The sequence below is a fragment of the Tachyglossus aculeatus genome, chromosome 4, assembly GCF_015852505.1.
Source record: "Tachyglossus aculeatus isolate mTacAcu1 chromosome 4, mTacAcu1.pri, whole genome shotgun sequence".
NCBI classification, from domain to species: domain Eukaryota; kingdom Metazoa; phylum Chordata; class Mammalia; order Monotremata; family Tachyglossidae; genus Tachyglossus; species Tachyglossus aculeatus.
This window is the reverse complement of record NC_052069.1, coordinates 80,916,749-80,930,103: the sequence shown is the minus strand read 5'-3', so window position 1 is coordinate 80,930,103 and position 13,355 is coordinate 80,916,749. Positions and strand designations below refer to the sequence as shown.

At 42.6% G+C, this 13,355-nt stretch overlaps 1 protein-coding gene across 4 annotated transcripts in view; it reads right to left on the bottom strand.

The window, feature by feature from the left end:
- AZIN1 (antizyme inhibitor 1) overlaps positions 1–13,355 on the bottom strand; it is a 59,578-nt gene that overhangs the window by 27,044 nt on the left and 19,179 nt on the right. For 2 of the 4 annotated variants that reach the window (XM_038744674.1, XM_038744677.1), the window contains exon 2: positions 10,769–10,906. The gene's annotated coding sequence lies outside the window, so the exon portion shown is untranslated. Of the gene's footprint in view, positions 1–4,527; positions 4,671–6,276; positions 6,426–10,768; positions 10,907–13,355 lie in introns of all 4 variants that reach the window. The other 2 variants (XM_038744675.1, XM_038744676.1) reach the window with 2 other exon arrangements.

Here is a 13,355-nt window from a genome sequence, read left to right as displayed (position 1 = left end):
ATGGAATTAAATGCTGCACATAAGTCTTATGGTGGTAAATTGCTGAACCAGATCACATAACTGACAACTTCAGTATATTTAAGTGAATTTTTTCACTATGCGACTGTGGTCTGGGAGTTAGTCGGAGTCCTAGCTACATAGGACAGGGATTGCTTATATTGTATCTATCCCAGCACCTTAGTAGAGTGACTGCCATTTAGATAGTTATTTATTATTAACCAGTCAGTTCTCCCTTAACATAGTGGTTATGTTCCCAAAGAACCTTGCAATGAAAAAACAAAAACAAAACAAAACCAAACAGGGGAAAAAAAAAAACCACACCCAAACCACTCAAGTTGAAGTATTCCTGCTTGGACAGCCTGATGCACACAAGCCTGTCTCTTCTTGACACTGTACTGAAAACTTGACAGTTGTACATTACGGGAAGAACATTTCTCAATATCATTCTATCCAAAATGCACAATGAACACACAAGTTACAACACAATCCACTCCCTTAAGTCCCAAAGCATTCTCCACAGATTGTTTTAAGAATGGGTTCTTGGACAGCCAAGTCCCCCCTCATACCCAAAGTATAAGAAACATAAGATACCAAGAAAATCTCAGAGCCCATCTAGCCAACTCCCTGCCTCCATTTGTTTTTTTTTTTTTAAATGGTATTTGTTAAGCACTTACTATGTGCCAGATACTGTACTGAGCACTGGGGTAGACACCAGCTAATAATGTTGGACAAAGTCCATGTCCCCTTACAGGGCCTATCCTTAATCCCCATTATACAGATGAGGGAAAAGGCCCAGAAGTGAAGCAACTTGCCCAAGGTCACACAGCAGACAAGTAGTGGGGCCAGTATTAGAACCCAGGTCCATGCTCTATCCACTAAGCCACACTGTTTTCCAAGCAAGTGTTTTCTAAGCCACCCCACACAGATGGCTGGCTCCTATTCTCAAACATCTTTTCGGAAGGTAGTAACTCACTGCCCCTCATCAGAGTCTAATGCTTAGTAACAAGGAGTTCCTCCTTTCACATAATCTCAAGAAAGAATCCTTTCTTCTGTTGAAAGCTGGTTTTCTAGTACGGAAGGCAGAAAGTCACGATCCTCTATCTATAGTTTATGATTAGTAAAGTGATACCACAGCACATTCTTCGAACTAAATTCCCAGAGGACCCATCTTTCAAATATTTGGTTGGGTATTTCTATCCTGAATCCTTTCCAAATTCCCCCGACTCCTTAATTATGAAGCACTGAGCAGAACAGATGGCCTGGAAAACTAGATTACTACATTTAAACATGATGGTAAGTCAATTGACTTGAGCAGAAAGGTGAAATTAACTGTTAAGTAACTGCACCCCACTTGGTACAGCTTAATACTTTCAACGATCTCCCACGAGAGACATCTCTCTCCTCTGCTGCAGCATCATTATCTCTCTCTAAGAATCACCAGTGTTCTTCGGGGATATAGCATACTCACAAATTCCCACTGCACTTTGGGTCCTATTGTTCCTCCTCTATAAGTTTTTTGTGTGCGTCAGCCTCCTTTTGGCCAGAGATCTTACAGCTATTGTACTCTCCCAAGTCAAGTGCATAGTACAGTGTTCTGTATATAACAGACCCTTAAACACGAGGTATCCATTGAGAGATCTGCCCTAGGTTTCTCTCTCCCTGTGCTTTCCCAGAGTAGCATGGGAGTGATGGCTGCCTATCTCCTCACCACAGACACCCACCAGCCCCTACCAGTAGGTAGGATGAAGAACTTCCAGCCATCTGAGTCCACAACAGTGGTATTCCTTTACATCAGACTTCTGGGATTAAGCTACGTATGAGTCAGTGGGGTGGTATTTCGACTTTTAGAACTTTATCATGGCCGGGGCACTGGCCCCGACCATTTTGACTCGAGCTGAACTTAAAATCCGCTCCCCTGGCCACAGGACACTAATGCTCCGGTCTTATTAACTGCTGTCTTTGTCTCATTTTTTATCTTCATTTTTCCTTGGGTCTGTCACCAATTCTGCCATCCCCATTAGACTGTCAAGTCCCTTGGGGAGCCAGGGAACCCGTGTAATTCTTATACAGGTATTGTTTCCCCCAATGCTTGTTAGTGTTTTGCACACAGTAGGTGCTTGAAATCATTACTATTTGGTTACTCAGGGAATGTGTCTTGTTATATTATTCTCTCCCAAGCACTTAGTACAGTGCTCTGCACAGTAAGCGCTCAATAAATACCATTGACTGATTACTCCTTATACCACCCCCAGGGGCAGTCCCCTGCCTTTCTTCCCTTCTAATTTGGGCCCCGCTTTCTTGGCTCTTTGTGATTCTGGCAGTCCTGAAAATGTAACTGTAAGAGGAACCAAAAGTGATCTACATAAACGAGAAATATGGTTTGTTACACCAGACTGTGGTGCATTTCACTAAGATTGGTACATACCCCACAGGCAATGAAGTCTGAAGCAAATCCAAAACACACAAGTCATTTTTCATTCCACATCTAGCATATATATTTTCAACTCAACCATCTTCATAAAATCCTTTACATGTACAAAATAAACTTCCATTTTTTTTTAAGCTATAGTATCTTCTTTGATTCATTCTTTCCAGGCCTGGGATGATTACAATGTGGCTGAAGGTCTTAAGAATTTCAAGGATTTGGGAGCTGGAATGTTCACACACCAGTTTTCTTTGCCAAAGAGAACACTTGGAGCAATGGTTTACAATAAAACCAATGACCACTTTGGTGGCAACCAGCAGCAAAGGCCCTGACTCCCAAGGCCCATCCCTTCCCACCCGACTCAGAGCCAGAAGATGTCCCAGTTCCAGGTGGGTGAACCAAGAATGGAGACTAAGTGCTAAGGCAGGAAGAGGGACAATCTGGAGGGGGTGTCCAACAGAAAGGGGTCAGGGGGAGGAGAGTGCTGAACCAGTAAGCCAGCAGTCTGGGAAATGGGCAGAGAGGCTCCAGGAGTGGACAAGATCAATTTATAAACTGCTCAAAAGCAAATCAACAATTTTCAGCATAGTTGCACGAAGGCAGCACATGAGGTTATTCTGTGAGTCCTATTGTCAAAACTTTCTAGGTTTGCTTAATCTGAACTGCACTGGCTTCAAAGACTTGTGTTCAATATGCTCATGAATCAACTTCTCTAAACCCATAAATGGCTACTCTATCCTAGGTTTCAGAGATCATGACAGGATGGTCTAACAACAACAACAACAACAAAAGCTCAATTCTTTATGCATAAAATATAACCCTGCTCAAAGTTTACCTCAACGTTTCATACTTATTTAGGCCCAGCTTCCTGGCCTCACAAGGAGGGTATGGAGGTGTGGGGTGGGGGGAATTCTCCCTGGAATTTTGCCATTTTGTTCTACCCTCTGTTTACTAGTTCCAGCAGCAGATTCTGCTTCAACTTCCAGATCTGCCACTGGATAGCAAAAGATGACCACATTCTGCATATATCTCCAGGCCATTATCAACCAGAGCTTTGGGGCCAGATGGGTTTTTCTTCATGGTAAATGCAGAATTCCACAGAATAGTAAATCTGCTCCTTCCCTTTCAAGCATGAGAACTAGTAACCCCGGTAGTTCCTTTGCCCCAGTTTCTCTATTTTGATGGTGGAAGATGCCACTTAGGATTTTTTTAAGAACCAAACTACCTGCGGGGCTGTATTGTTGAAGAACCCTTCCAACCTGCTATAGTACCTGTGTCTTCAACTGATGTCAAATGCAAAACCACTTCTACTACCTACAGAGATGTGCACTTCTACTACCTACAGAGAGGGGAGAACAGTCCCTAACAGTATCCATCCAAAATGGGTAATGAAAACACACAATCCAGAACGGAATGCATTAAAAAAAATGAAGCTCTTCGCCCTTCTCAGGGGGCCGGCAAGTAAAAATGGTCTTAGGACATCAGGGGAGCCAAGAAATAGCTCTACTGCCTTTTGGTACAGTTAGGGTCTCCTAGTTTCTCATGGCCCAAGAAACTCCCAGAACCAGGCAGATATACACCAGGTCAGCAAAGTTACATTTGGAAGTTTTGATGTAAGCTTCTTTGCACTCAAGTCTTTAAAACTGTGGCAGTGGCTTAGTTGTACCACCATTCGATTTTGGCACTTCGAAGAACCGATGATCCAATGCTCACTTAATTAGATAAATGGTCGAGAAATGAGTGAGACAGCAGTTTGATCAGCACTTAGGTTCGGCTCGTCTACATCCTTTTGTTACGTGGGGAAACTAGTTTCTGCTGGCGGTTGAAATACTATATGTTTCAGAGTACCTTCTGTCTGTGTTTACCAACTGACGTTCATATCTTCGTTACCTATTAGCACCAGAGTTCCTGGTGCCTGTGTATTTCCGTTAATGGGTTTTATTTAGTGTTCTGGCCCTTAGTAGCTGCCGAAGTAACCCAAGACACCAAAGAATCACATACTGTTCCTTGGGACGTTTCACGAGGCCGAGACCTCACAATCAAGAAAGTAGCTCCAAGAGTACTCGTGATTACGGCAGGTAAGCACTTGCCTTATTACACACCTGCTACAAAGGCTCCTACAGTTGGCTGTACTTCAGAATCAACTGATACATCTCAAATAATCACAAGACAATCCTGGAACCACAGCCCACTTGACACCAAGTTGGATGAATATGGGTCTTGGATTTCTGAAGAGGAGACTTCCCTGGAAGTAGAACAGGGAGAGCTGAAAGACTGGGAATAAATAATGTTCCAGAGACGCCTAGGCAGGAAACCAAATCTTAAAGCCAATCACTCCTCTGAAAGGACTTCAATTTATGAAAAATATGAGAATCTGTTTAAGAAGAAAAACAAAACAGGAATTTAAACAGAGAAGAGTGCAATTCGTTTTTAGGAGCAACCCATTTTGAAAGGATATCTTCTGACGTTCCCAATGTATTATATCACAGTTTTTTAAGAAAAAATCATTGATTTTCAAAAACACAGAACTTTTAGTTAAGAAATGCTTCCATATCAAATGCAACCCTGAGAATGACATATCTTCATGATTAAAATGAAGAAAAAAAAGACAGTTCATCATTCAGGCTCCTTAGATGAATAATTTATATCTAGAAAGTGTTGCAGTGCTGCATATAAATAGGAAAAAAATAACGCTTACACTTTCTGATCACCTCAGGTTTCTAGTAGACTTCTGCGCTTACTGTCTAGACAATTTAAAAAGTGGTAATAGAGGCAAAGGGAATCACCCAGCCCCATCTGTAACCTATTGGCCCACCCAACTCTCTTCCCTCTTATCTGGGCATTTTCCAGTTAATGGGGAAGGGAGGAGGACATTGTGTACTGTCCTCTGTCTGGGCGTGAGTCTACCTGAAGGGCTAAGGAGGAAAAGAAAAACCCAAAGCAGGCTATACAAGAGGAAAAACTTAAAAACAGGAGGTAGACCCTTTTTGACTGTTTGACCTGACTAGTAAATACTCTGACATTGTTACAGATTTAGATGATGTTTAGCAAACTGGAGAAATAACAACAACAACATATTTCTCTATGGAATGTGACGTGAAATTATGAAATGGTTATTCAGAATAGACTTGGAACAAGATCTACTTGGTAACCACAATTAGAAACATTCCAAGTCTTTTTTTTTTTTTAGGGGTGTGTGTCAGTCATTTATTGAGCAATTATTGTGTGCAGAGCACTGAATTTAGTGCTTGGGAGAGTAGAATATATATCAGAGACAATTCCTGCCCACAGCAAGCTTAAGAGTCGAGAGAACTGAAGGCCAGCGGGGGAGGCGAGAAAGAGAGAAATCTTCAGTACCTTGGAAATAAGTGCCAAAGATACAAGTATACACAGAACCAAAAGGGGTCTGCTTCCAAACAAGCATTGGGAAAAGCCTTTGGAAGACCCGTATCAATGACTCATTATTCTTTGGTTACGAACTGGGTGAAGTTTGGGCTGCTCTGACTAGCATAACGTATGAACTGGGTTTTTCCTCTTCCTAGTTACGGCAAAAGAATGGTTGGATGCATGTGAAGATTGCCCTCGTGGACACTCACCTCAATGGTTAGTGGTGTGCCAGATAATATCCCAGACTTTCCCTTGCCAGGAGCTCGTTATCAGCCTCTAGATCAATTTATCCAAACCTGGCGCGTATTTCGGGCCTATACAGTTTCTTGTGATAAATTCCCCATTTCTCCCACTCGCTGTTTCCTTGTAATTCCGGTGGTGTGAATCAATAAAATTCACAATTCCATTTGTGCCCTTTCCAGGCTCTTTTGTTAACTTCAGTCACGTTCCCTTTAACTCTTTACCTTTCTGATTGTCTTTTCCAATTAGGGTGCTAATCTTTCAGGTGATCCTCAGATAGAAGTTGATCCAATCCACTAACCACTTTGACGATCCTCTGCTGTGCCTTCTCCGGCGTTATATGTCCTTCCTAAGATGTGTGCCATTCTGGATGCTGCAGTACAACAAGATGAGTAAACCGTGTTTTTACAAAGGGGCACAATTATGCCCTTTATTTTGTTTTCTATACTCTTCATGGTGCCCAGCAAATATGTGTTTATCTGCCACAACATTAGATTTTACAAGTTTCTATTTCCAAATTCTTCATTTTTCCTTAAACACCAGTTTTGAACATTCTTGTCAGGAGAAACCAAGCATCCACTTGTCCAAGTGAATGGCAGAGGTACTTTTACAGCACGATGTTCAGCTAAATTCAACAAGCTTCAAAAGGGTGATCTATAGAGTATCTTTGAAACCAGCCATCACATAAGTCTCCCTGAAGCAAGAGATACTACTTTTTTTTAACGAACTGAGTATCTGAATCTTCTCTAGCACTCTGAATCAGAGGCTGCACCGATTTTGCAGATCAGACATTTTACATCAATCATTCTCCTTTTCAGATAAAGCACAATGGACCGGACTTCTCAACCTCAAATATTCCACCTTTAAGCACTAGAGCAAAAGTAAAGTTGTGAGAAGATACATTTCGAAATCTCTTTATTAGACCAGGTTCCTGGGTTCCCCAGGAACACCAAATGCCTGGAAGACATGGAGGTCTGGGCCATCAAAGGAGATCATTTCAGCCAATTTGTTGTCAGATAATAAATCGATGGCATTCATTAAGTACTTACGATATGCCTGCCAGGCACTGTGCTAGATGTTGGGGCATACACATAAGGACTCACAGTCCAAGATGTGAGGTTTTACTGCAACCATTTACTCGATGATAATCTGGATTAGTTTTTACCATTTCAGGTCCGTGTGGGAAATTGTTAATATTGAAATCAAGGAGGATCAATCCAACTTCTAGAATTCTCAGTTTCCTAAAAATGCCTTCCAACAATTCAAACACCAGGTGGTTCTGCTTTATATTTGAGCAAAAGTCGCATGTAACTTAACCTTGGTTTTGGGGAAACACACAAGGAACACATCCCAACTAAGTCTGAGTTGGGTTGGCAAGCTACTTGGGAACAAACAGCCTGTCTTACGACAGGATTTCCACGAGCTGAATTAACAGACGAGAGGGTAAGAAAGAAGGGCAGGCACTCATTCCTCTTACCCTCAAAAGCAAATTCTTGGGGCAGTTAGAAGATCCTTCTTGGAATGACAGGTCACTGGACTAAAAATAGAGCTATTTGTAAAAATAGCTGTCTGGGCCGCATCATTAGCAGGAGCACTGGAAAACCTAAATCAAAGTTTACAGCTCAGTTTCTTTAAAAGGACCACTGTCTCTTTTGGCCTCAAGATACAAAGGAGGAGCTGGTTGAAGTGGCCATTACCCCAGACAAGAACAAAATTCATCATGCAGGCCAGATTTGGGTTGGCTCAGAAGTAGCTGTTTTGATCCGTAGCATCTCCTACTTTCAACAGCGGATGCAGGTAGCACTCTCCCAGAGTCTAATGGTGTGTGAGAGTTACAATCTGGATGCACAGCTGGTCCCGAGGCAGGAAGAAGCTACCGTGGAGAAGACTACCTGAAGTTCTTGGAATTAAGTGCCTCTGCTCTACTTTCACCAGGGGACGGGCAGCCGCTGCTTAAAAATATATCATTTGACCACCTACACTTTTCGTTCAACCAGGCTGCCGAAGCTGATGCTTCTCACTGCTCCGGTCAACCCTGTTAGCTTGTTTTTTTCCACATCTGTACAGGCATGCTCCTGACTGAGCTTAGGACCATGTAAGGAGAGTGAAATCCAAAATGCCAGAGTTCAAATGGAGTTCCAAGAGTTCTAATGACGTGGCACTAACATCAGTTGGGAAGACTTGCCCTTAATTGTTAAATGATCCCCCAATACCTACATTTTTAGTCAGGTCAGAGGAGTTTTTTCACTCATCCCAAGTGAAAGACCGATCAGTTATTTCTATGACCAGACTAACTTAAGAAATTCACATATACAAACACAAATAGTGGGGGAGAGAATGGGGGGGGGGGGGGGTGGGGAGAATGTCCCAGCCCTCCCCCAACCATTCCTGTCTGTGTTCTCACTACCCCTGCCGCCTCCATGACCGGCTCCTTCTCAAATGTTGGCTCTGTTCCTTCTCTTTCCCTAAGCAGACCTGGTGACTAGAGGCTCTGACCCTTATTTCCCATGGCTCAGCCTTCTCAGGCAAAGTGACAGAAAGGTGGTGAAAACTAAGGGACATGGAATGGATGCTTAACTGTTTTCTGTAGAAGCAGTGTGGCTTAGTGGAAAGAGCACAGGCTTGGGAGGACAGGGGTTCTAATCCCGGCTCTGCCACTTGTCTGCTTTGTGACCTTGGGCAAGCCACTTAACTTCTCTGTGCCTCAGTTACCTCATCTGTAAAATGGGGATTAAGACTTGAACCCCACTTGGGACAACCTGATTACCTTGTATCTACCCCAATGCTAGAACAGTGCTTGCCACATAGTAAGCGCTTAAATACCGTAATTATTCCCTCTAGACTGTGAGCTTGGGGACAGGGACTGTGTCCACTGCTGTATTGTATTTTCCAAGTGCTTAGCACAGTGCTCCACACATAGTAAGCGCTCAATAAATACGACTGAATGAATGTATGAATGAGTATCACAGAAATTCCCTGGCGGATGAAGAGAGGGAGGGGAAGGACCTATTCAAAAGTACACTACCACTAATCCGTGATAACCTCACAAGAACGTACGGCCTAGCTAAAAAAGCTTGCAGTAATAGCATTTCATCAAAAAGTCGACAATCAATTGTTATGAAGTGAAAGAAGGGACAGAAATCACTATTTCTAAGAGTTCTGCAATGACATCTCTTTCACAGACTCTGGGAGACACACTCACACCTTGGGTGGGTTCACTTTCAGTTTGAGCACAGTAAATCAAGGGCCACTGTAAACAGGAATAATCTTATCATTTCATCCCTACTCCCTTCCTAGAAGGAAAAGCATTTTTAGTTTTCCAGTCTTGGCCATTGTGATGCCAGTCAAATGAAAAAAGCAGAATATGGTACCCACTGGAAGCTAATAAGGACATTCATAGCCTTTTATGAAGAGGCGAGAGAATTCCAAAAGAACCTTCACAACATCTTGGCCTTGAATCAGATCCATGAGCAAAGACACCAGACCTTAAAAAAATATCAGGCTCCTGGTAATCTCAGAATAGGTAGAAAGCCTCAAGGAAGGGGGAAGACTTCACAAACAAGTCTCCAAAAAATTAGTATGAATGTCCATTTTGGGGGAGAAAAAAAAGAAAATCATATTAGGTGATCAGGATTTAAAAATAATTGCATGCATTACGGAAATAATTTTTAATATGTGAGACCCGCTAGGAGCAGCAACTGATTACCACCTTTATGAATAACCTAAACACTGTAAAAGCAACAACGTTAAACACTCTCTTCCCAAAGCTTGAAAAGCTGGCTAGCTTTAGTGTAAGGTTAATGACATCTCAATAATCAAGTTAAAGGTCACGGTCTATTTAATTTGCACACAAGTTAAAGTTCTAAATGAGACACATGCATCACAGCACAAGAATAAAGTTAAACAGATCCTATCAAATAAAAACAAAGTCAGAATGTCTGAGGACCCTACCACAAACACAATAGGCCCACCGGCACACCCAATTTTCTGGTAGAGTCTTGCTACCAATGACTAACAAAATATTCCCTGTGGTCTCCACAATCACGCAGACCATGAAGAAAAAAAAACAACAAAAATCTCTCCACCCCATAACATCTAAAATAGACACTTAGAAAGTTACTTTTAAAAAAGGCAAGGTGGTGGGTTTTTTTTTAAATAAATTCAATAGGCTCAAATGAAAATATCCATTACTAGACAATTTGATAATTACTTCCTGATAAGCCAACATTTCCCTTGAATAAAACGCTAAATCCCATTCCTCAGTCAATTTAGATCTTGCTCGTAACACCCTCTCCTGAAAATTACAATGATATTAAAAAGCCCATAAATGAATCTCTAAGACTGCACACTGATTTTACAGAGTTAAGTAACGCTACCAACCTTCAAGGATACCATTGCAATATGAACAGAGTAAACTGTGCTTCTCAAACACTCCCTCCACCCCCAAAAATTCATTTGCAGTTGGTATAGCGTCTGCTCAGTACTGAACTAAAGATCTCAGATAAAACTATTTATGGCAGTGAGCTGGCAATTGGCAAGTAACACAGACAGACCCAGCAAAGGAGGGACCCGCCCTTTGAGATCAGGGTGCACAATGAGACGCGACAGCAGCGCAACACCCTTCCCGTACAAAGCCATTCTGGTGCTCAACGGTCTTACGGCGGTGCTCTGGGATTTGCCGATGTACCCGGGGTAGCGGAAAGTCAGATGACTTACATGGACAAGTTAGGAGATGGAACCCCCCTATCATCAGCTAGGTTCCCAAGGTGGCTCGGCGTTGAAGTCGAACTGCTCTCTATAAAGCACTTCTCCTAGGCCTTCTGGATAGTTGTATACCTGGTCAGAAAGTTCGCCCTAGAGAGAGAGAGAGGAAAAAAAAAATCAAAAACACAAAATTAGAAAGTGTTCTTACCTCAAGAATGTGACATGGAACGGGAGGAAAAATAAAAACCACACAACTCTGCCAAACACCTGAGTGGTTGGTAATCATATTTATTAAGCGACTACTTGTCCCAGCACTATGGCAGATATTAGATCAGCAGACCAGCTATAGTCTCTGTCCCACCCGTGGGACAAAATCTAAGAGCCTGTGTGCTCTACAGCTGAGGAAATTGAGGCACCATGAAGTTAAGTGACTTATCCAAGGCCACACAGCAGGCAGGTGGCATTCAAGCCTAGAAGCCTGGGTCTCCTAACACTCGTTCTTGGGCTCATTTTCCTAGCCCAACAACTACCCCCGAAGTGTGCAGTTAAAATAACTTAAAGGTTCAACTAGGAACTTTGAAGTAACAGTTTTTGTTTAATCTGGAAGATGGAACTGTTGACCTTTGAGATATGGTAAATTGTGATGAGATCTCCAACAGGGCTCTGAAAAGACCTCAAGGAAGTTTAAATTCATATCATTAAAATGGCAGCCTAAATGACTGACTGTAGACAGGTTAAAGCAATGAAGGCAAGGATCTGGACTGTAGCCGAATACTAAAGATGCCAAGTCAGAGTGGAATTTCACTTCACCAAAGTGTACTTTCAGACTGATGCAATCCCTAGCCTCACCTTTAAAAATGCTTTATACAAATAAACTAATATGGTTGGATAAACATCCAGTTTTTAAAATAAAACCACCCAAAAATGTTTACTATGACAACTGGCATAAACTGGTCAGCTTCTAGGTCTTGTTCTTCTCCAGCTACTCCACATCATTTCAGTGCCTCTCCTTCATATTTTTCAAACCTTTACAGTTTCTTTCCAGTCTCCCAGATGGCAATCTGTCCATCTCGGAAAGAGCCCGAAATACTAGGCCATCTCTGCCACTGCTATGTCTATCCTACCTATAACAGAGTCAAAGGCACAGAAAGAGTGAAAAAATTAGAGAGTCCCAAGCACACATTTTGCAGATGCTTTTCTTGAGTAATATTACAGCAGAGGCTTGATGCTTACGGTGGTAGGCTTCAAGGGCCTTCAAGAACTGCACCCTGACAACTGTCACAATAAGGCTCTAAAATGAGCCATGAAAAAACAAAGCTATGCATTCATTCCATCGCATTTATTGAGCGCTTACTGTGTGCCGAGCACCGGACTAACTGCTTGGGAAGTACAAGTCGGCAACAGATAGAGACAGTCCCTACCCAACAATGGGCTCACAGTCTAGAAGGGGGAGACAGACAACAAAATAAAACATGTAGACACGTGTCAATCGTCAGAATAAACAGAATTACAGCTATATGCACATCATCAACAAAATAGAGTAGTAAATATGTACAAGTAAATAGAGTAATAAATCTATACAAATATATACAAGTGCTGTGGGGAGGGGAAGGGGGTAGGGCAGGGGGGATGGGGAGGAGGAGAGGAAAAAGGGGGCTCAGTCTGGGAAGGCCTCCCAGAGGAGGTGGTTTAGCAGTGGTTTAGCCCCCCAAAAGGCTATTTCTTTGATTGCTTGGTTCCCCAATTCCATTGTGTCACCAAATGGCAAGATCCAGATGAAGAAGCTAAATTGCCACTTCCCCACACCTCCAATCTTCATTTCCCCCTCCCCCTTCTAGACTGAGAGCCCGTTGTTGGGTAGGGATTGTCTCTGTTGCTGAATTGTACTTTCCAAGTGCTTACAGTGCTCTGCACATAGTAAGAGCTCAATAAATATAATTGAATGAATGAATTGCCCACTTCTGAAATCAATCAATGGTATTCACTGAGCGCTGTGCAGAACACTGAACTAAGTTCTTGGGAGTGTACAATATGAGTTGGTAGACACATTCCCTGTCCACAAGCTTACAGTCTATAGAGGGTGTACAGGTATTCATATAAATAGATAACATATATGTACATAAGTGCTGTGGGGTAAACGCCCTCTGCTTCAAGGGCACAGATCCAAGCACAACGCAATGGTGGCGTAGAAGAGAGAGGGAGTCGGGAAAGAGGACTAAATTGGAGGTGGTCACTTGGAGGAGATGTAGTTTTAAAAAGGCTTTGAAAATGGGGAGAGTAGTGGTCTGATGGCCAGGAAGAGGGGATAGAGATCAAGGCCAGAGACAGGACACTAACAAGGGGTCAGCGGTGAGATACATGAAACTGAGGCACGGTAAGTAGTTAGGGATCAGGTCTACCAAATTTATTGTTTTGTGCTCTCCCCAACCCTTGGTACAGTGCTCTGCACACAGTAAGCACTTAATATCATTGATTGATTACAGAGCAAAGCATGGGAACTGGGTTGCAGTAGAAAGTCAGTGAGGTTAAGATAGGAGGGGGCGAGCTGACAGCAATAAGGAGTTTGTTTGAGGCAGAGGTGGATGGGCAACCACTTGGA